Source organism: Struthio camelus, chromosome 2, assembly GCF_040807025.1.
Source record: "Struthio camelus isolate bStrCam1 chromosome 2, bStrCam1.hap1, whole genome shotgun sequence".
Classification (NCBI taxonomy): domain Eukaryota; kingdom Metazoa; phylum Chordata; class Aves; order Struthioniformes; family Struthionidae; genus Struthio; species Struthio camelus.
In genome coordinates, this window is record NC_090943.1 from 123567612 (window position 1) to 123590303 (window position 22692).

The window sequence follows — 22692 nt, forward strand, 5'->3', positions numbered from 1 at the left end:
AGAACCACCTTATTTCATGCTCTAAATTAATATTGCAGTAACTTGTATATTTAATAGAATAGGACGAGTCATGTTTTAAGAAGCAGGAATGATTCCTACTCTACTCACCTAACTGAAAGCTTGGACAACTACCTGCCTTCAGTTCAGGATTTTTGGACTAAAGGATCCCAGGTAAATATTCTAACAACTCTCAGCAAGACTTCTCGGGCTGGCTTATGAGATTCTTCTCGTCCCTGTTGTTTCCCTGCAGGTCAGATCTTCTTAACTACCTACTCATGCCTAAATTTAGACACCTGGGATTTGAAAGTTAGTAGCATAGTCATCTTAGATATCCTACATATTCAGTGTAGAGAAATAAGCAGCTCCCAAGAAAAATTCAAATATTCAAACAAGATGAACTTCAGAACCTTCTGAATACCTGTGTCCATATGTATGCCTCACACACATCCAACACCATCATGGGAAAAGGCATGTGCTTATCAGCTCCCTTGGTATCTCTTGGGTATCTTTAAACCCCTTCCAAACCTTTGCTTCCTTAGAAAGAAAACATAAATAAGAAAAAAGCTGCAGCTCGCTGTCTGGAATGCTGGGCCTTTCCCAGATGGTGTGCTAGGACACCCAGGAATGTTAAAAAATTGGTATTTTTTGAACTCAGCTTATACGTAGGAACCATAGGCTAGATGACTAGACTCTTAGTTACTGTCCTTAGTTTAGGTGGAATGAATAAGTGCTGCAGCTCCCAGCTCTTAGAACCCAAGACATATGTTGGATCTGCCCCTCAGAGACTCAGTAATGGTTTGTAGCATGCCATCAGTTTACAATATCAAACGAAAGGAAAAAAAAAAAAAAACAAAGCAAATTTTGAAGAACCTTTCAAAAACAATTACAGTGACCCTCCACTGGACACAATTAGGCTGAAATATTCCTTTCAGTTTGACTTTTAGTTTTTGTTGTCTCCTATAATTATCATTTTAATTTGCCTCTGTTTTGTTGCTTTGGATCATCTTTAAAGTGTTCTATACATTACTTACATAGTACCCTTTGCATTGTTATTCTACCACATTGACCTCTAATACTCTTTTCTCCCGCTTTGATTGATAATAACTAGAAACATATGCAAATGTCCTGTAATCTCTTTACTCAGCTCTGGGGTTTATTTTTGCCCTGTTTTGTTTTTTGCTTGTTTGTTTGTTTCTGTTTTTTATTTCTTCCTAAGTTGTTTTGGTGAGTTCTTAAAATCACCTTCTGATCACAAAATATGGTTTCAATCAGAATTTGTATGGGACATTTCATATTCCTTAAAGATGAGAGTTTTTCTTATTAATTCAGAATATTTACTGGCTAACAAACGTGTTTTATGATCACAGTTCCCGGCCACAAAGAAAGAAAAGATTCAAAGAAGCAAAAAACATAGATAGTATCATTCCATCATCCATATTTGTTTGATATTTTTTTCCAATCACATCTATTGATCTAATAAAAATAGTGTGCAATTCTGTTCTGTAATGGAATCTTAGTACAGTAATCAGTGACACAGATGAAGAATCATGACAAAGTATTTGACCATCATAAGACACCAAATAATCGCCCATTGGTGCTTTTCCAAAACCATGCAGCAAACTGGGAGAGAAAGATTAATCCTCTCAAAAACCAGCCTCATCATTCAACAGTCTCTGTACTTCTGGGAGCAAAGGAAGGCAGAGGCAGAGCTGATTTCTGTATTTAGCTGTTCACTCCAATGGCTTGGGGAATACAAATAATCTCGAGAGGGCAGTGCTCTCCCCATCTCTTATCCCAGTTTCTGCTGATATTCATATACTCTTTCTTCATGATCTTGCCCGATGGGAGAGCTCTGCCTGCTATTTCTTTCTTCTTGTTTTGTGCCGTCTTTCATCAACGAAATTTCTCTTTTTCTTAGATCTTTCACTTCTCCACACTCCTGATGCAGTTAACTTGCTTTGCTGAGGTCGAGGCAGAGTGGGCAGGAAGCAAACAAACAGCCTTACTCAGTAGCTCCCAAACTGTAGTAACAGTAGCTGGGACTCCACCAATGCCATCTAATGCTGAAACATACTGAAGAACTCAGTATACAGCCTAATTTCAAAAATAAGTAATAAACTATGCAATAAGGTGTAAGAAAAAGCCTGGTTGCTTGTGCTTCTCAAGGCCTTGAGTGCACCAACAGTCTCTAATTGCACTGAGCAGCCTGCATTCATCTGCATTGAAGATCAGCTCTGATAAAGCCCAGCTATTTAACCTTGGATAAGACCTCTATGAAAACAACTAAGTTGGGAGAAAGAGCTGTGAAAAGCTCATCTGGGGCCTCTGCCCATGCAGCCTCTGCTTGTTGGCTCGAGCACTGCATTTAAGCTTTGTCCCTTGGTGTGCCACATGTTGTAGGTATGTTACGACTGGTCTTGTACCTTGCTGATCCTGACCTTCCCTCGCAGACCTGACTTTTTAACTTCACCTCAGACCTACGTCATTACTAATAGATTTATCTAGCAATCATTGAACTGCTGGCTGACCCAGGTTACCATCACTGAACCCACTTTGCTCTTCTTTTTTGGGTATTGCTGAACTGCACTCCTTTTTAGTGAGGTCACTGCTCTGCCTGTCCTGTTGTTGGCTCCCAGCTTGCCTTCCTTTGCAGAGCAGCCTACTCTTGCTGCTACCTTCCCTTGAGTCCAAGGTGATCTCAATAACCCTCATTTCTGCAACAAAGTGGTTGCATTTTCTTCCCTGTTGTTTCATTGTCTCTTTTTGTTATCTGAGGTAAAGAATTAAATGCAAACTTTATTTTTTCTGTTGGCAATGAGGTTTTGTTGTTTTTATTATTAAAAAAAAAAAAATCCAACAGAAATAGGATCTTGGCACTTTCGATGGTATTTAAGTGCCAGGCAGATGCGGAACTCCAACCAAGCACATTGTTTCACATTTCTTTTTTTTGTTCAACCCCTACTGTGTTGTGCAGTTGAGCTGGAGGGCCCAGATGCCACTGCTGCTCTAAATACCTCTGTAAAATGCAAGTATGAGGGAAATGCTACAGCTGTGCCACCTACTCTTATTGTTTCAGGGACATTGCCATCCCCAGGACCAGTGCCTTTTGTATTGCATCCCGCTGTTTTGTGCACTGCCTTTTACCGCTCTGGGGTTAGAGAGCACTGAAAGGAAAGCTACAATTTGGAGATTTGGTTGCTATGTGATTTTTACCCAGTCCCTAAAAATGACTTTTTTACCCCTTTCTCCTCTTCTCTTTCTTCATTTTTAAAATGTTTCACACTTAATAAAGGAAGCATCTTCCTTCTCAAAGTAAATCAAGACAAGAAATATGTCTCCACTTGTGAATAAAATAACAACCTTAAAAATCTTAGGTAATTTAAAAATTTAAATTACCCTATTTCCCCCCCCATATTGTTTTTACATACCTCAGTACAAGAATCACATTACTGGTTCTAAAAAAGTAGAACTTATAATACCTCAAACGATTTTGTTTGTTACTTCTCCCATTCAGTAATTTACCTATATTGCAACACATAGATGCTTACTTTCAACAATTCTAAATAAAAAATAAACAAAGGTGCCATCAAGTCTATTGGAATTGTGGGGATCAGCAGTGCAATTTATAGGTTGTTCTTATTATTTGGATGATGGATTTGAACAACTAGGACCGTTCACAGTTAATCTGATAGTGGAAAATACGATTCATTTTGTTTATAAAGCTATTTATAAATCACCTATTCAGGGAATATAAATAATGCCATGTAATTTAGAGGACAAATCATATAGCATGAATAATGAATATTTTCAATGATCAGCTCGTGAACGACGCATAAGATAAAATTCATTGACACAAGCTATTTATTGAATAACTGCAAATGCAAAAATGTATTTGTAAAATTCAGAACCTGTACCCAGATAATTTGCAAAGTGAAGAAATTTAAATTGTTGTACAGATTCTATTATTCTGTAGGTATGGATAACTTATATGCATGGGCATTCAGCTGATTGACTTTGCCTGTGGAAAATAAACATTTTTTCCCCTGCATTCAGTAGTTTATTACAAATCAGAAAGGAAATTGTAAGACTCATCTGAGCCATCTCAAATGACTGATGTGCCTTGCCTACCTACCAAATGGTAGGACCACTTCAGTCATGTTGGACTCCTAAATCTCTTCAGTTATCTCAAACAGCTAGCTTTGTTAACACTGAAATACATGGAACTGCCAGAAAATAATGTCCCAATAAACTAGATTCCAAAATTAATTGGTAGCATTTTGAGTGCTCACACTGTTATATGGACTACTTTGTGAGCACTTAAGATTTGAAGGATAAAACAGCGTCTGAATTGTGCTGTTTTACAAACACGTGACAAAAGAGAGTCCCAGCCTATCACAATTTACAATTTATAATAGTATCTTTAATTCTATTTGGCTTAATGAGAGTTAGGGTTCATATCATGTAAAGAAATTATCTGAGATTTCACATTTTTTTGATATTTATTGTTCACAGCCTACCTGCTTTTGTTTCACTCCTATTTCTAGCACAGAATGTTTTCAAATGCTAGAAGAAATGCAAGGCAAGCTGTGTTCTGGGCAACACCATATTTCTTATTCACAGGGCTGGCCAATAAAATAGTATGAAGTTGAGCTGCACAACAGGCTTTTAGTTTGCAAAGTCCACATAAATATTTTCTCAAAATTGGTAGTTACAGCTGACAGGGTACAAGTTAAATCACATAGAAACCAAAAAAAATATTTACAAAAAACCCATGACACATAACTATTAGGAAAATATTTACATAACCCCCCTCCCACTCCCTGACACAATCCACTAAGATCTGCATGTTTCTGCTTTCCACTTCCTGCAATGTAGGAAGACAATACGAGGCTATATTATGAAGAAGTCTTTTTTTCATTACTTTGGCCTATCTGAAGTCATCATGAAAATTTCCTCAGAAAAATGTATTCTCAAGATAATTATGAACTGAAAAAAGATCTGTATGACTTCAGCTAAATGTTTCACTAAGGAGACAGATCCTTATCATTATCCTAATCCGAACTGCCTTATTGTGCATTTTGAGGGACGATAATCATACTTTTCATTCATTTATTTTCAGATCAATGTAATGGACATAAATATTAAAAATAGGACAGTTCTTAGATTACAGCTGTCATTTCTTATGTGCTAGATAGGCTTTCATCCCCAGAAACAGATGACCACACTGCACTCTTTTCTCTGGACTCCCTGTCCAGGCTGAGTTTTAGCAAGTTCCAGACTGTCACAGCTAGTGGAGTTTATCCTTTACCTTTTAGTGCAAACAATATTTTGTTACAGTCAAGGAATGTGTTCTCATCAAACACAAAGCTGCCTTTCCAGCCAAAAGAGGGAAAAAAAAAAAAAGAAAGCATTGCTTCTGTCTTATGGGAAAAGTAGGTAGAGTGACTCTAATGAAGAATGATTCTTTCCTTCTTGCCTTTTTTGAACTAGTAAAAATCTAAAATGTGAGCACTAAAGTTAAGACCAAATATGAACTCACTTGAAGGCAACCCCATAGGAAATAATGAGAAGTAGCCTCGCCAGCATCCGCATCCTCTGGAGAGATCATTTGACCTCCTCCAGTCGTGGATTTTGGATCCAATTTAGGTATATATCAGAAAGATCTATCTCAAGCTGTGGCTGTAGTATATTATTTTCTGAAATTCCAATATACTGATAAAATAAAAGTGATGAGAAAAGTAAACAATGGTTTTTAATATACAGTTTTTCCTGATCATTGTCAAAGCCTGCCAGTTTAATAGTGTAGACAGAGTAACTACAGTATGCGGGTTGTGCGGTGCGGTAATTACTTTTTATTACTGAAAGACTGGAAACCCTCTTCATAATAGCTTTTTTAAAAATAGGTAGAAACAGTCCCTCTTTTGTTCAAAATCCTTCCCTATTCAGAGATTTAATCTGATGGTGATGTGGGAATGAAATATAAGAGGATACATTTTGGAGTTTGATGTCATAGGCGCTTCTAATCCCTCTGACTCTCAGTATCAGTCTGTTGACAACTGTGACAGGCAGTTAATCCCACTTAATGAATATAGTATAATTTGTTTTTCAACTACCAAACATAAAAATTCCGTGGTAGAGGTTAAGACAAATTCTAAGCTTTGCTTTGCATATCCAAAAGAGTTTACCCTGAACATTAGCTTTATTTATTTAGTTAGTTAGTTAAGGCTTTCAGGAAAGAATCTGTGATTGTTTGGTGGCTACAGTTGAAAAAAACTTTTTTTTTTCAGTTACTGATAGTCTCTTCCTTTAAATGAATTCTTCATTTATCTGCTGCTTTTATTTAAAAGCTTCAAACAATAAACACTTAATAAGATTATATCCTGATTTAACTAAACTTTAATTTTAATTTCATGCTTACAGTAAGAAGCATCTTCTCTGATTTTCATATAAATTAATTTTTTCCTCATTGGCAACATGCTCTGTGAACCTAGAAGAACAATTTTTTGGTCTTCATATTTATTTTTAAATGATTTCTTTATAATATTTACTGCAAATGGGGTGTCATAATTCCCAGAAAACTGTGTGGAAGTTGTGTTTTGACCTCTTACATTATCATATTGCAAAAGCCTGATTCTAAAGCATTCTGGAAACTGAGATACTAAATCAAAATTCTAGTGCATATTCTTCAATTTGATCTTCAGCTCACCTTTATTTTACCAAATACTCTTGTCCCTGCAGTGGTGCAAACTCGCTATCTTGGTCGTTTCAGAAGATATGGTCAGAACAGTTATCAAAAACAAAAGCATTTCTGTAAAGAAAAATGAAGTTTAAATGCTTCAAAATGATTTTAAGAACAAACTCAACTTAACTGAAAATAAGTTTCAAAGAAAAGCAGGGAAATACATTCCAAGAATGTCAATTTTCCCTATTTCAGAATTTCAAAAATAAAATTGTTTGGTTTTTTGTTTTAGAAAAACTTTTCCTCTACTTTAAACTATATTACACATAAAACTAAATTAAAACAGTTTTGAATCAAAAGTAACTTGTAGGGAGGAAAGTAGTTTTTTGTCATTCTTGATTTCCATTCTAAATTAGAACAAAAAAAAAAAAGTTCAATCTCCAAATCTTATGTGATATGAAATTTCCAGTCGTTGCCCCACTCCAGATATGCCTTTATACAAAAACACTTGTGGAGTTTTATACTTTAATATTTAGGCCTAAGCCACAACTTCAGGTTAAGCCTTTGTCTTGTGTGAGCTTCAGAAAATATGCAAATTATTTAACTCTTGGTCTTCTTGGAACCTCCTTACTTTAAAAACTCAAATTAGATTCTATTACAGAAGTACCCTCTGAAATCACATTTTCAAAGTGTCCAATCTATCCCTCTGAGAGTACAAAATTGCCTTCATGAAATCTGAAAGTCAATATTGAAAGTTTAGTCTTCACTTTTAAAGCTGAAATCTATCCTAATTTTCAGTTAATAGCAAAAATATTTGGTCCTAGTTTTTCTTCTTTGGGAAGAGCACTAAATGCTAAAACATCTAGCTTTAACCCACATGCTTAAGGAATAACAATCTAAAACAGTATTGGGCTTTATTAGTTTTATATCAAGACACTCCAGAAGGCTGGGAAAAAAGCAAACATGGAGTCATAATCACACAATAGCAATGTATACATCACATGCAAATCTTTGTGCCTAGTGTTTCCTTTTAAGGCTCTAGACTTGCAGATACACTCAGTCAGCACTTAGTACTAGAAATTTGAATATGATGGCTATCTGCATCTGGCCCATACTACTCTTCTTTCAAAGAGCTGAAGGGTAACAAAGGAAACATAGATTTACAGAACAGTCAGCCTAATCTGATTTCCAATGAAAACAAAGCAAAGTAAAACGAAGAAAAACAAAACAAACAATCCCCTAAAAATCTTGTTTGAATCATCAGTTTTTAAACATCTACATTATAATAAAAGGAGAAGCAACAGACAAAATAAACTTGTCAAGACAAAAACTCTTCACCCTAATTTCTTTCTGTCACAAAGTAAGAGACCTTTAGGAGAGAAGCAACAGTAGATGTGATATTTTTGGGCTTTCTGGAGGTTTCCCATAGATTCTTCTAACAGTCTTACAAACAACATAAGGGAATGTGATTTAGATAGAACTTCTGTAAAGTGGGTACAAAGTAGTTGTAAAATTACAGTCAAAGAATGTGGGTCCAAAGTAGTTGTAAAATTACAGTCAAAGAATATAGTCATGTAGTTATCAATATGTATCCTGTGTGGGCATAGAATTCTGTCAGTACTACCTGATCAACAGTACAACCTGTCCCAATCAAGCTTTGAAGGTAGTAGAACTTGTCACTATTTTCATTAATAATTTGTGATAAATATTGTACTTGTAAAATTTACTATTGATATCAAGGTGAAAGGGCAGTTCAGAGGAAAAGAGCAGATTTATATATGACTGGAAGAATTTGCAAAAATGATCTGAAAAGGTTGTTATTCAAGAAGTATCAAGTACTAGAAATAATCAGCTGCACAAATAGACAGTGGTGAATAGCTATCTAGGTAGCAAGTTGTCAGAGGAGGATTTGTGTAGACTACAGGCTGGATGGGAATTAGCAATGACATGCAATGGTAAAATAGTAAATGTCAGCCTAGAGTGTATAAACATGAATGTCATTAGCACAAGCTGTGAAATAATTTGTGCATACTTTTTAATGACTTCTGCTAGGGCAGTATGAACTATTAGCACACTACTTTTCAGATAAAAGTAATAACAATGATCTAAAGTATAGAAAACATAACTTGTAAGGAAGGAGTGAAAAAATAGTATTATTTACTGCAGAGAGCATTAAGTAAGGTAAGTATTATAAAGGTCCTCAAATATGTAAAGATCAGGGAGTAAATTATCCCCCAGGTCTACAATGGATGGGACAAGAGGATTCAAGCTGCAGAGTAGGAAAAGAAATGCAACAAAAACAACTAATTACTGATATAGATTGCCTAAAAGTGCTGTAGAGTCTCCAGTGTTCGATATTTTCAAGAACTGTTTAGGCAAATATCTGTCTGGAATAACAAAACTATAGCTGACCCTGCCACGAGGCAGAGAAATAGACTAGATGGCATTGAGATCTGCTTTTTTAGCATATGATAAATCTTGGTGTGGATAGATTTTTTTAAAAAAAAAAAAGATTCAATCTCCGGTCTTTCTTATCACACATCCCTGATCTCCATGGCGCAAGGCTTCTCAGCTGTCCTTCTGCGTGCATTTGCCTTCAGTACATAATCTAAATAATGTTCAGCTGTCATCAAACACCGGCTCTATTTCTTTTGAAAGCAAATATCATAGAAGAACATATCTCAAGTTTATCTTGTCATTTCAGTCCATGAAGCATGGGTTAGAATACCCATCATTGTAAGATATCATTAGAAGTAAATGAACAGCATTAGTTTTGGATTTTTTTTTTGATTAAATGAGAGTATTTCTTTATGAAAATATTCATAATAAGTATTCACTGCTGTTCTTCTTTTCCAGTACTCCTTAAAGAACCTATTGAGAACACATCTCTCATATCTATACTCGCTCATTCACTTTTTCACTCATTCAATCATACTCTAAAAGCATCAAAAAAAGGTCATCATCTGGTGTGAAACGGTTACAACCTTTTTAGAGATTTACTTTATGGTCAACTATATATTATGAGTGGATCTGCAAAGTAAAAATTTTTTTGTCTTTTGCCACAGCTAAAAGTTTATAACGTCTTGTGCTCATGTTGAAGTCATGTAGACTTACTGCAGCCCATTCTGAGTGCCAAGCTAGACCAAGGTTTGATTATGTAGTTTGCTGAGCAAAGTCTTTTCTAAAGGGGTAGAAAGCGTTTGCAGTGGTGTTTCCCCAAGGAGACATACTAAAATGCGCAAGAGTTTGCCTCAGCTCCCATCGACACAGTACAGAACAAAAAGCAGTGGGACTCTAAGATCCATGCTTCTTTGATTTCAGCCCAAATATTCTATTAGTTGAGAGAACTGAGTCCTTTTTCCAGAGTCCCTGTTTCTTCTCTTAACAGTCAAGAATAGCCCTTTAAAATTGATCACAATTTTGATAACTTCCTTGTTGATGTTTACTTATTGTCCTTGAAATGTTGATCAAAATATTCTAAACTTTATGGATTTTTTAAATCTATTAAGCACATTAATAGGCTACTTTCTCTCTCCTTTCTTTTCAGTCTACTTTTACTTTCCTTTCCTAGTGATTTCGTATCTATTCTTAATGGATAGTAAAAGATTTTTTATTCATTTTCTTCCTTTGGCTCGTGTCATCCACCTCTGGACAAACAACTGACAGATGCAAACTAGGAAAGATCTTCTGCTATATCCTAAAATAAGTATTTTTAGATTCATCATACTATTTGCAGCATCCTAATTGACAATTTCCTTATTTGCATTACATTAATTACTGAGATATTACACTACAATACTGTAAAACAGCTATTTGAAATATCTGAATAGGTTTACTTGTAGTAATTAGAAGTAGCAGCAAATAGCAATTTTCAGAGTAAGATAATAGACAATTATAGATTTGATTTTTTTTCCCCTAATGTCATATTTTCAATCATTTTATGATTGCTCATTGTATTGGAAAATTCTTATATTCATTTATTTTTAGATAAAAATAAAAAAATGAAATCATTTGCATTCTGTCATTGTGCTACAAAAAACCTACCGCACTATGTGGCCTGGAAATATAAGCAAAAAATTAAATACATTATTAGCCTTTAAGACTTTTTTTTTCCCAAATGCCATTCTTTGAAGATGAAAACATGTTTGCTTTGTAAAGCTCTTAACATTTCAAGCTGAAATGATTGAACAAGCTTTGAACTCTGGATTTTTTGATACCTATAAATTAAAGAGAAAAATAACATTAACTGATACTGCAGCTTGTGAGGCTGCTTTCTTTACGTCTCTGAGTATCTTAAGTCCTCAGATATACTATTTGTCCTGGAGCAGCCCATGAGCAGAAGAACCCCATGTATCCCATAGAAAGCTGTTGCTTAATTTCGAAATATTCTTATATGAGGCAGAAAATGAAAGTGAATTCCCTGTAGTGTGTCAATAAACAGCTGATTATCTGAACAATTTTCTGTCCATAGATACTGAAACAATCCAGTAGAAATAGAATTCAGCAGTGAATCAAAACACCTTTGTCCCGACCTGCGTATCTGCCACCTTTAACTGCGGCTCTCAAGCTCCTTGAGATGCTAGGAGCTAGAACTAAGATTTAGCAGCTTGTAACAATTATAATAATGAAAAGGTGCTTGATCTTCTACCCTGTGAAAAGTCTATTTATTTTTGGTCCTGGTATTTAGCCTTCTCATCCCATTCCTTCTTCTCTCTTGTACTCCACTCTTTTTCTAGGATTGAAAACCTCCTTTTCCCCTTATATGAAACAAAATAAAGATAATATAATCACTTGTAATTAGTCATCTATAGATATATGACTTCTCAGCAAAGTTAAAAAGGAGGCCTATGATTATAAACATTTTTTCAGGGAACAATTGCAACACATATTTCCAGCTTACAAAATTGTTTACTATTGAGAAAATAAAAAGACAAAAAAAGACTGATTTACTTAGAGAATATTTTCCAAGCAAAGGGTAGCTTCTCAGGCATGGCATAGGTAGTTCTTAAGTTCCAGAAATATCTTTTCTCTAAGAGGTCTTCCACAAAAAAAATGAAAAATAATCTTTTGTCTTACGTGTCCTTTCATCACAAGGCAAAGCAGTAAAATACTAATGACGGCTCACAGAGGCTGTAAAGAGACCCTAAATCCTTTAAACAAATGGTTACAGTCTAATTGTCTCATCTGCTCATTGGTATTATAGCCTTCCATCAACAGTGTGCTGTTGAACTTGTAGACTCTCCAAGTCACAGATAAGCTTTAAAGAGGGAAGATAACTTTTATTTGTTATGGGCAATAAAACTAAAGTCTCTACTGACTGTCTGACAAGGAGGCGTCTGATGCTGTGGATCCAGTCAGGCAGAACACAAATCGAAATAGTGTCTAAAGGGCAAGGTAATGGAGGAATGAGAAGTATAAAATCTGCACAATAAAATTATATTGCAATGACAGAAAATTAGAAAACGAGGAGTGGAGCCTGAAAATAGAACCAACCTGTCCCTTGAAGCCATATGCACTAAGCATGGCTGCTACTGAAACAGTACCACACTGGTTTGCCTTGACTTTAAACTCAGAAATAGTGGTGTAGCAAGACTGGTTTGAAAGAACACGCTGGTGTATGCGTACACATACACATTTATACACCCAAACATGCACTTTTTTTTTTCAGACTTTTCTGTGTCATTATGATTTTTCTACCTACCATATAAACTGTCCATGAACGAACAATTGCTTTAGCTTAGTTCCGCATCTTCTGACATGAATTAAAAAACCCAAAGACCTTGGAAATGTGCCTCAAGTTATTTCCTTATAGGGATAAGATGTTACATAGAGAGGAAGTTTAGTTAATAAAACAGATAGCAAAGACAACAAAGATATTATGTATACACAGACACCCATGCGGACACAAATACATCCTTTCAATTATGCAGCTTTTGCAGTTTTTTCTCAACCTGTCTCCAGTTTATTTGATTCCACTATCTTACAATGACACCTGCTAGAAAAGCTTAGTGGAACCACTGACAGCTCCCCTGGAGTAGTTGCCTGTCAGTGCCTAATTCTCAGTCAGCAATATATATCAGCTCTAGCGTATGCTATATTTCTAATTTCCCTTCCTTCCTCCTTAGGGCAACCTATGCTTATTATCACTGTGAATAATACTCCTGGCCCTACTTTTCTGCCAGCCCTCCTTCTCCTGATGTGAAGGTGCAAATGAGATCTGGAAGCCACCACAATTTAATTGTGAGCTTAAATTTTAAATCCCTGGCTAGAAATCAACTCATTGCTCCCATTTCTTTCATGTCTGCAGCTAATCCACTCAATATTTCAGCAGAAGCATTTTCCCTTTGTTTCAGCTTGACTTTTAAAATGCACTTTTTGCTAGTTTTAGTATAAGTATGCTCAGCATGTGATGGCCATTTTTAGCTTAATCTCTCTGAGAACAGTGGATAAATCATCTTTTTCTCTTCCCTTGCTCTTACCTCAAAGTCTTTCCCCTCCAGCACAGATAAAAACACCCCTTTTGTATGTGCGTGCAAAGTTAAAGCTGGCATTGACAAAAAAAGTGAGATACTCATCTGTTTTACATTCACTGAAACTAATAATGCTATATCATTATGAAAGTGATAAGAACGGGACTGAATTCTTAACCTTTCAACTTAACCTGTTATTGGATAAGGCACCTAATGGTCTCCGATAATGGTTCTGCAGAGACTGCGCAGGAATATTTAGGTTCTAGTTATGCCAAGTCCTCCAGACACACCTAGCAAGGTGATATATAATTACTTGCTATGAAATGCTCCTTTAAAGCCATTTTTAAATGATAAATCCAGAATTCTGTTTAATTAGAAATACAATTATTTGCCTTAAATTAAAGAAAAATTATTATTTCTCTCTCTAATAACTGAATATGAATGCTAGAGAGAAAAGGGGTTCAGCAGACATTGGAAATCCTATCTGTTCCCACTGATCTAACAGATGATATGAATGACATTCCTTTAGCATTTTGTCAAATTATACTTTGCAGAACCCTCACATCTCAGTGTCACTCTTTTATTTTTCCTCCTAAATGTGTACATCCAACTCTTAGAAATCTGTGTCTACCAGACTGATTGGATAGATAACTTTCTCTACAGAGTTTTGCAACGACAAAGCCTCTAAAGTTCTAATGAATAAATAATATTATTCAGGTTTTTAACGCAAGAGAGTTTCTGATCCTCCGACCTATGGCAAACTAAGGTGTAGCTGTGTTTTAGCAAAATTTCACTAGAAAAGAAAAATGTTAAGCTCCTGGCCGTATGCTTTCACAGAAGAAGTCCTGCTTCTATTCCAGAGGACTGATTATGTATAGGTGGAGCCGTGTCCTAAACTTCATATGAAGCAGTGTCCATGCTAGGAGACTTGTTCCATGTAGAGGGAGCATTCTGACAACCAGGGAAACAAAGCAAAGCTGTCTAATTTAGGCAACCAGTCACAAATAGATAGGAAAGTTATAATTTCAGAATCTACATTGCAATGTACAGAGTAAACAAATTGACACACAAAAAAGACCTGTCAAATAATTTACAAATATAAGTAAGAAAGTTGTGATCTGTTTGCAGACATTCTGCAGACAGAAAAAGAGGCTAAACTAACTCATTTAATAAATGATTCATAATGAATCTTTCTCTCAGTATGCTAGCAAAATAAAATGTATTTTTGCATGACTTCCATGGGAGCTTGTAAAGCTGGGAAAAGCACTTTAGGTAGAAAGTTTGGCTTTCTTACAAAACTATAAAGACATCTAGTAAGTTCCACTCCAGGTTTTCAAAGTAATTTCCCATCACACTCTTGTCTCTTCAGAAGCAAAGCCATCCTAGGCACAGTAAAAGCTTTATCCTACTAATCCACTACCCTTCCGTAAAAATGGTTCAGCTGGAAAAACTCCATCTACAAAATGTCATGTAAACTGCTGTCAATATAAATGATGAAATCAAACACTTTGTTTCAATTGGATGGGGAAAGCCGTCAGAGACTTGTTTTTTCCTCATGTCACTTTTATGAGCTGTACTTTTTCAACAGACCTGGTTTAGTATCAACAAATTCTGTGCCTCTCAGGACAGCAAGCAAGCAAGTTTGGCACTTTGAGCCTTTCCCTTTGACACTGCAGGAGCTAGGTGCTTGCAGCCTGCTGAGGTGTGCAGGTGTGGGTGTGGGTGGGGGTGTGTGCATGTTTTTTCTTTTTTTTTTCTCTTTCTGATAGGGTGATATGTATGCAGTTCAGAAAGCATTCTCGCAGAGAAGCCCCAAAGGACAGAAAGCCTGTGTATCTGACTGCAAATCAGCCAGCTACCTGATTCCTAGAACGGTGGAGTAATTGGCTGGGGATTTTATCTGTTCCTCTGGCTGATGCCAATAAGCAGCCGTGTTTATTAACAATTTATTTACAGAACGCAGATTGATTTCAGTAGAGAAACATCACCAGCCTCTGCAAAGAGTGAGCAAATGATTTCTTCCGGGCATACAAATAATCTATTATTGTCAAGATATCCATCTGCAATGGTCTTTATCTCAGGGTTTTAGACCTAAAGACAGAACATACACAGGAGACGCATGGGGTGAAAAGGTTTTTCTTTTTTCCTGCAGCAAATATGCTGAATAAGTGCTCCATAAGTAACACAATTAGATAAATAAATACACTCCAAATCTGCCTCAGGCTTCCTTTGGAATATTGGGAAATTCCATTTTATTTCACGCAGCTCCTCCCTTACAAGGAGTCAGGAGCCAGATGCAAAATGGCAAAGCCTATAGACAGAGCCAAAGCATAAATGCCAAGGTGGCATTTACGTTATAAATTATTACTGTTTTTTTCTAAGTCTCAGAAACCATTAACTTACCAAATTAAAATGATGCAGAGCAATGAATAATAAGTATCATCTAATTAATCTTCCTAGAAAATTGGTTTAGTTTTTTTTATTTAACCAAAACTACATTTTTTCTCTTCCTTTTTTTAAAAATAGCTGAGGTACAGTAAAAGGCTTCATGGTATTCTGCTTAGAAGCTAAACTGATTGTTCCAGTAAGATTCGTTTAGCCAAGAATAATATTTCTTTTCATGATGAAAAGAATAATTGCACTAAGATTATTTAATTATGTTCAGGGTCTGATTTAGAATGAGGTATTCTCATCTGAACAAAGTCCATTTTATGAAGTAATAATGCTAAATGTCACTTCTGAAACTATTTTTCTTTTTTGGTGGTTCCACTCAAAATCACACTGAGGAACTTAAATGTATTCTGTCACTGATAAATTGTTAGCATTCATCAGTTTAAGGGTTTAAAGTAGTTTAAGAATGAAAAGCACTAGGAAAATGATGATGATGATTATGATTCAATTTTAAGGTCAGTACTTTTATTAAAAATTGATGAGTTGTATATAAAAAGGAATTGCCACAGGAAGTGGTTCATTGCTTTTCCTGTAATAATCTATCTCAATCTGAAGTGTAGTTCCTCTCAATACAATTATAATAGGAGCACTACTAAATTACAATGCAGAGCACAAGTTACCTCCAGATAAGAATATGAATAATAATAAAAATAAATATCTGAGCAGCATCTCTATCAAGAGAAATAAAATTCTATGTAAATCCATTGCTATGAATAGTGGTTAACAAGTTCATAATTAACTCATTCTGACAAATATCGAATTAATAGAGTAAATAATTTTGTGCATAACTTGATAAATCAAAAAATATCAGCATGTTATCAATTTATTTGAATGCAGTTCAAACAAAATATGTATTACATATATAGTTTTATGACTACAGCACTGTGCCTGGTGCCAATCAAAAAACAAGTTTAGTGGCATTGCTCACTGAGATACTCATATATTCGGAAATAAAGAAACACCATATGCATTTAATGTTTCTTTTTTTTTTTCTTATAATACTTTCTACTGAAAGGTTTTTCTCTTAGCAAGATCCTAACTGAGAAACAGAGACTCAGGTGTAAGACATGTCCTTTTCTTAACAGGCCGAGAAACTCTATTGCTGATCATGTTGAACTAGTAAGAGTTGTACCATTGAGATGTAAGAATTTTACCCCACTAATACAAATGCATGGAGTTTTTTCATACTTCCCTGTTACTTGCAGATCCATAAATTGCTCATTGTAAAAAGAACAAGCAGCTTGCCCTTCATAATAAATGTTTCTAGTAATCTTTAGGGAAATACAAATGGAGTTTCAGGTCATTCTTCTACTGATAACAGCTTCTCCTAAAATTCCTTTGTGTTGCCATGCTTGTAACTCTTCCCCCCCCACCCTGCCCCCCGAGGGCAATGTTCATTTACATGGAGAACTCTCCACTCACTGACCAGACGTCTTCTCCCTTCTCCGTCGTCTCTTCTCCCATCCTACTGGCTGGTAAAATCTTCACAACACACACCTCCAAAGAGGGTCATTCCTGACATGTGGAAAATCTGCTTATTGAGAGATAAGAATTAATAAGTTAAGTAAGCATGAGGCTCCAGAATAAAGAGAGTTCTGGAATACAAAATTCCAGGCTGTAAGGTGACAGATGGGATTATGTCCATGTTGATATTGCACCATGATTTTGACATTGGCATATATTCAACACAAAATATCACTTAAAATAGTTTGCAATATTGTCCAAAGAGGAAGAAGTACTTGAAAGAGTACCTGAAAGATTATATTTTAAAGAGATAGCGTGACTAGAAATTGGAAGAAAACAAGGAAGAAAATGTTGTAGGAAGAAAGTGGCATGGAAACGGACAGTTAATGAAAAAAGGAATGAGTAAAACCGTTACCTTTGCACCCATACAGGTAAACATTCTTGAGTACAGACCTCTGTACATACGTACATATACCTGTATCTTCTTGATATTTACCTATTTTTCTTCCAAGAGATGGACTTTTCACTAATTTTATTGAAAATGAAGAGATGTCCTCAGTAACAGACATGGCATGGGAACACATATATGAGGAACCTCTGAAATAGTGTCAAAGGACAAATGACTGACTACTATTATAAAGATGTATTTTGCCACTGCCCGAATGCCAACAAAAACATGGCACATGAAGTTTAAGTAAAGAAGAACTTTTGGCTGTAATAACATCCCTGTGATATTCTTGTCTGCCTGCAATTCTTGTAGAATCCAAGGAAGTCATCTCACCACATGGGAATTTACTCAAGATGAGACATATTTACTTACTATTTCTTCAATAATGCTCTTCACATTCCTCAGATTTTCTCATTCCTTTATTTTCATTTCCGATCTTTCACTGATTTCTGTTCTTTCAATTGCAGTCTTATCTTTCTGTTTTTCCCCTCTAGGTTCCTCCACTTTTTCATTCTCTCATTTTTCTTCCTGTGTTCCTCTTCTTGCTCATGTTTGTTTTGCAGCTTACTGTATTCGTCATGCACTAAGCTGATGCCAGAGGCACAAAAAACAAGAGGGAATGGAAATGTACTTCAGAAAAAACACATCTGTCATCCCCAGGTCCTTTATGACAACCAGCAGCAGGTCCTATTCAACATAAATGTCTGTGAACACATTGAACAAGGCTACAGGCTCATAGATGGGACAGCACTTCTTTCTCTGTTTCAATACAGCTGTATTTTTTGTTGCATCTAGCAAATTGAAAAGTAAAAGCAACAACAGTTAGCTGTTGTTTAATATACTTTAGTCTTCGCTGATATCATGTAGAGCAGTTTGTTATGTGAGTAATTGGACATGATATTATAGGACAGGAAGATACTCAATTGGACTTGGGGAGAAAAAGTAAACAAACATCATACTTGATGGTATTTAAACAATGGTCAAATTACAGCTACCAAACTCAATCTTGACACAAAAATAGTGTTAATGTCACGCAACAATCAGGACAATTAAGTGAGGAGTCTGCAAAGACTGGTGATAGGTAAAGGGATGCTAATTTGTTCACACTGATAAACTGATTTAAAACGTGAAACATCCGAGCTGTGGTTTGAATCATTCACAGAAGTGGCTTCCATTGCTGAAATTTGGATAAGATCATGAATGCAGAAGGTGTTCTGAGTCAGCATTTCTACAAATCATCCCTCTCAATGCTTCATTTTCAGGCTAACTCTCATGCAGTAAAGCTGCAACGCCTTGTGTTTGTTTGCTCAATAATTTACAGTTTCATTTTAATAATTCTAGGGATTTTCTCTTTCTCATGTTTCTTCCTTCCTCAAAAGTGCTGGAAATCTCTCCAATAACATCTGATAAAAGTAACTGAAAATATACCCTTAAAAAAGAAAAAGAAGGTGTTATTTATTCTGCAAGACAAAACCAAGGCACTCATCCCAGATATTTTTGACATTGAGAATGATGGAAGAAGGATGATTTTTTATTGGGCAGACTCTTGCTTGTGCTCTGGCTCTCATCCCAACACAATGCCTAAAATCAGAAGAGGAAATTGCATATGTCAGTGTCCTAAGGAGAAAAAGCAAACAGAATTTATAATAGCAATGTTTTGAAATTCAGTTATTACAGTGAGGTTATATGCAACTCTCCAAATCCAGGGGGAGTGGTTGGGGTGGGGTGTATTTGTGCAAATGTGTGACTTTATTTATGTATTGATACAGTAGTTCCTGAAATGCCCAGCTTTGTGAATAGGACAGGTATTTCTTACAGGACAGTGGAAAGCAGATAGATAGGCTCAATAAATGTACTAGTCTGAAGCATTTAGACATTTTCATCAGTTATCAAATAGAGAATGGTTTTTAGCTTTGTTTAGACAGTAGTATATTAAGAATTAATCATAATAGTAAAATCTGAGGAATAACAAATAAACAAAGATCTTGAATGCAGCATGACACTGCAGCCAGAGGACTGCTGATTATTTGGTCTGGATGAGGAAGCAAACTTTCTTTTAGGCTGCTGAAATAAACGATAGTGCAGCAGAGAATTGATATTATAAAATCAGGATTTTAATTTGATAGCCCTGGATTAGATCTGAAGTATGTTGAACTGTCACATGTTATTGTATCTGCCTGATACCTTATTGCCGTTCTTGTGAATGTAATGGTGAAAATGAAGGGTCCTCTAGCTGCTCTCAGATTTCTTTGCCAGATTACAGCTGTAATTTTTTCCCCATACTGTGATGCACGGGTTATTTTCCATGGGACTTTAAAAATAACCCTTTGTCATAATGGGAGTTACAACCTCTACTGGATAAAGGCTGTCAGAACTGAGCAAGGAAGCTCCAATTTCTTTGAATATGACTCAGAAAAAAAATCTAGTATGTCCACTTAATTTTTCCTTATCATAGAAATATTTGGCTGGATTTATACAGACAATTTGAAGGATAAGCAAAGCGCAGAGCTTAATACTCTCAATCTGCTTTATCATGCATGTAAAATCATTTGGTAACAAGGCATCGAACACAGCACAATCCTGCAGGTAACGCTAAATTGGTCTTTTTCCTTAGCTATTTAAAAATGGAACAAGGACACACTTTAGAAGGAGATTGGCATTGTAATGGCAGGAAATTGCTGCAATGGAATCTAAGCTTTTAATATAACCTTGCTTAGTTTGTAAATGACACTGAATTATATAGTTCCTATCTCTCTCTCTTTCTCTCTCTTTCCTTTTCTCTCTCCCTATCCTTTCTTTTTTTTTTTTTAATTTATGGAACATTTTTTCGTTATACCAAGTGTGCCCAGAACATATGAATAGCTTTCCTCTTTAATTCTAGTATATTCCTTCTTTGCTTTCTTCACCTCACATATTTTTGCCATTGTTTTTCCTTCATTTATCTTTTTTTCCTCTGTCTCCTTTTTTATATTGACTCATCCTGAGAATTAGCATTCCTCTATTCTTAGCCAATCAATGTTCTAATTTCCCACATTATATTCTTTCCTGTGCATAAACCTGGCCTTCTTTGAAAAAGCTGGTTGATACAGACATATTGGTAAAACCTAAAAGAACGAAGCTACAATAACAAAATGTAATGCTGCTTCTGATGTTGAGTCTTCTAAGTGAGGCACTTCTGTGTTGTTAATAAGTAACTTGATCCTTTTTGAATAACTTAAAGAAAATAAATATGCAATTTTCCTTGTCTCTTGCAGGTCACTGTTTCCATGAGCACACTGGAGGGAAAAAAGAGAGATAGAGAGGGGCACATACACACTCAGGAAAAACAAACCCATCAAATAAATCCTGAATGTGGAAAAACATGAAAAGCGGCTTTTATGGAACTGGAAATCAAACGCCCAAGCCGCTAAAGAGAACTGAAAGAAATGGAAGAAAGTAACTGAGTTACTGTTTGAAGCCTGTTTCCTCATGGACAAATAGAGATTTTGGTAGAGCATGAAAATCTAAAGCTAAGCTCACTGGATCAGATTTGGAAATCTAGGTTTTGGACTACTCAAAGAACTGCATATTTTCTAATAATAACTGGCCTATCACACAAGTTTTGCAGCAGAAATACATTCCATAGTAAGAAAAGTTTTCTATGCAGGTAACCAGGATCTGTTGTAACATCTAATAAGGGGTCACTTTGCTACATAGACTTCATAGATTAGCATGAAATAATGAAGAATAGACTCTTAATGAGATCAAACTCAAAAAGTGTTAAAGAAAAATTACTATGGGCAAAATTTGTATCCAAAATAGAACAGAAGTGTACATCTGAAGAACAGAAGAGATGACCCCCTGATGCCAATAATGACGTGCATGTAGTGGTATAATCAAAATAACATAGAAGATACAAGAGAGAGAAGAGTGCAGCATAAGGCTACCACTTATTATTCCAAGAAAGAATATAGTAAAAGGCAACAGCATTGTAGCGAGCATCAATTTAAGTATGTAAACCAGGAAAGTGCAAAACTAGGAAAGACGATTGTATGTCGGCACAAACCTCTTGGTGGGAGTATGCCACATGCATTAGCAGAAGAGCACAAGGTGCGCAGCGCAACGGAGTTGTAGGACATGTTGTAGAAGAGGAACTTAGGAGCAATGAGTTGCTGTCCTTTTTAGCTGCAAGACAAGCTGAAGAAAATATAGTGATGAAATTATATGAAATACTCAGTACTCAAAAAAATGTCAAGGTAACTGCATCCCTGAAACAGAATTCAGGAAACAAAGGGCGATCACATCACACCACTGCTAGCATTTGTATTCACAAAATTTTGCACTTTCATTGAGTATTCAGTCCACATAGAGTATAAGTAATATGTTCAAGGAAAATGTCAATATCTAGATATCTATGTGACAAGCATCTAGCGAAAACAACAATGAAAATGAACTGAAATCTAGTAGACTAAGAAAGAATCAGTTTTTTGAATCTATGCAGGATATTCATAGAAATAAGTAAATGGAAATAAATGCAATAATGATTCTACAAACTTTTAGGTTATAAGGGGTATCTACCAGAAGAATGACAAATTAAACTTTCTGCACATCCAGTTCCAGTGTTGCCCATAATTGCCAGAAAACACAATGGGCAAAGAGGACATGGGGTTCCTGCATAAAATGTACCTGGGTATTTACTGCTGGGAAATTGAAGCACCATTTGAGTGCACGGAAGAGATAGGAAGGTACCAGATAGGGCAGACCTTTGAAACAATAATTCATGTGAAAACTTGACAGCCTTCCTCTGTTAGACTGCAACACCACTTCCAAATGCACCAGATAATCATACCCAACGTGAGAAGATAAAGGTAGAAGGAGGAAGGTAGCAAGGTAATCACTTTCCCACTTAAAGATAGCACTTCAAAAGAGTATTCAGCATGAAGTATTCAACTGCACAAGAGATATTCCAGAAAAACGACATCTGAGAAAGGCTGATGGAAGTCAAAGTCACTTTTATGACTTTTCAGTACGTTGCAGCACAAGAAAAGTGCGCAACAAAAACTTAATCACAGTACTCACAAATGCAGGGAATGTCACCTAAAACTAAATCACAACAAAATGCAAATCAGAGTAGTGCATATGAATTACTTTGATCATTCCTAAGGGAAAGGAAGCGTCAGACCTAATCCAAAAGAGTGAAA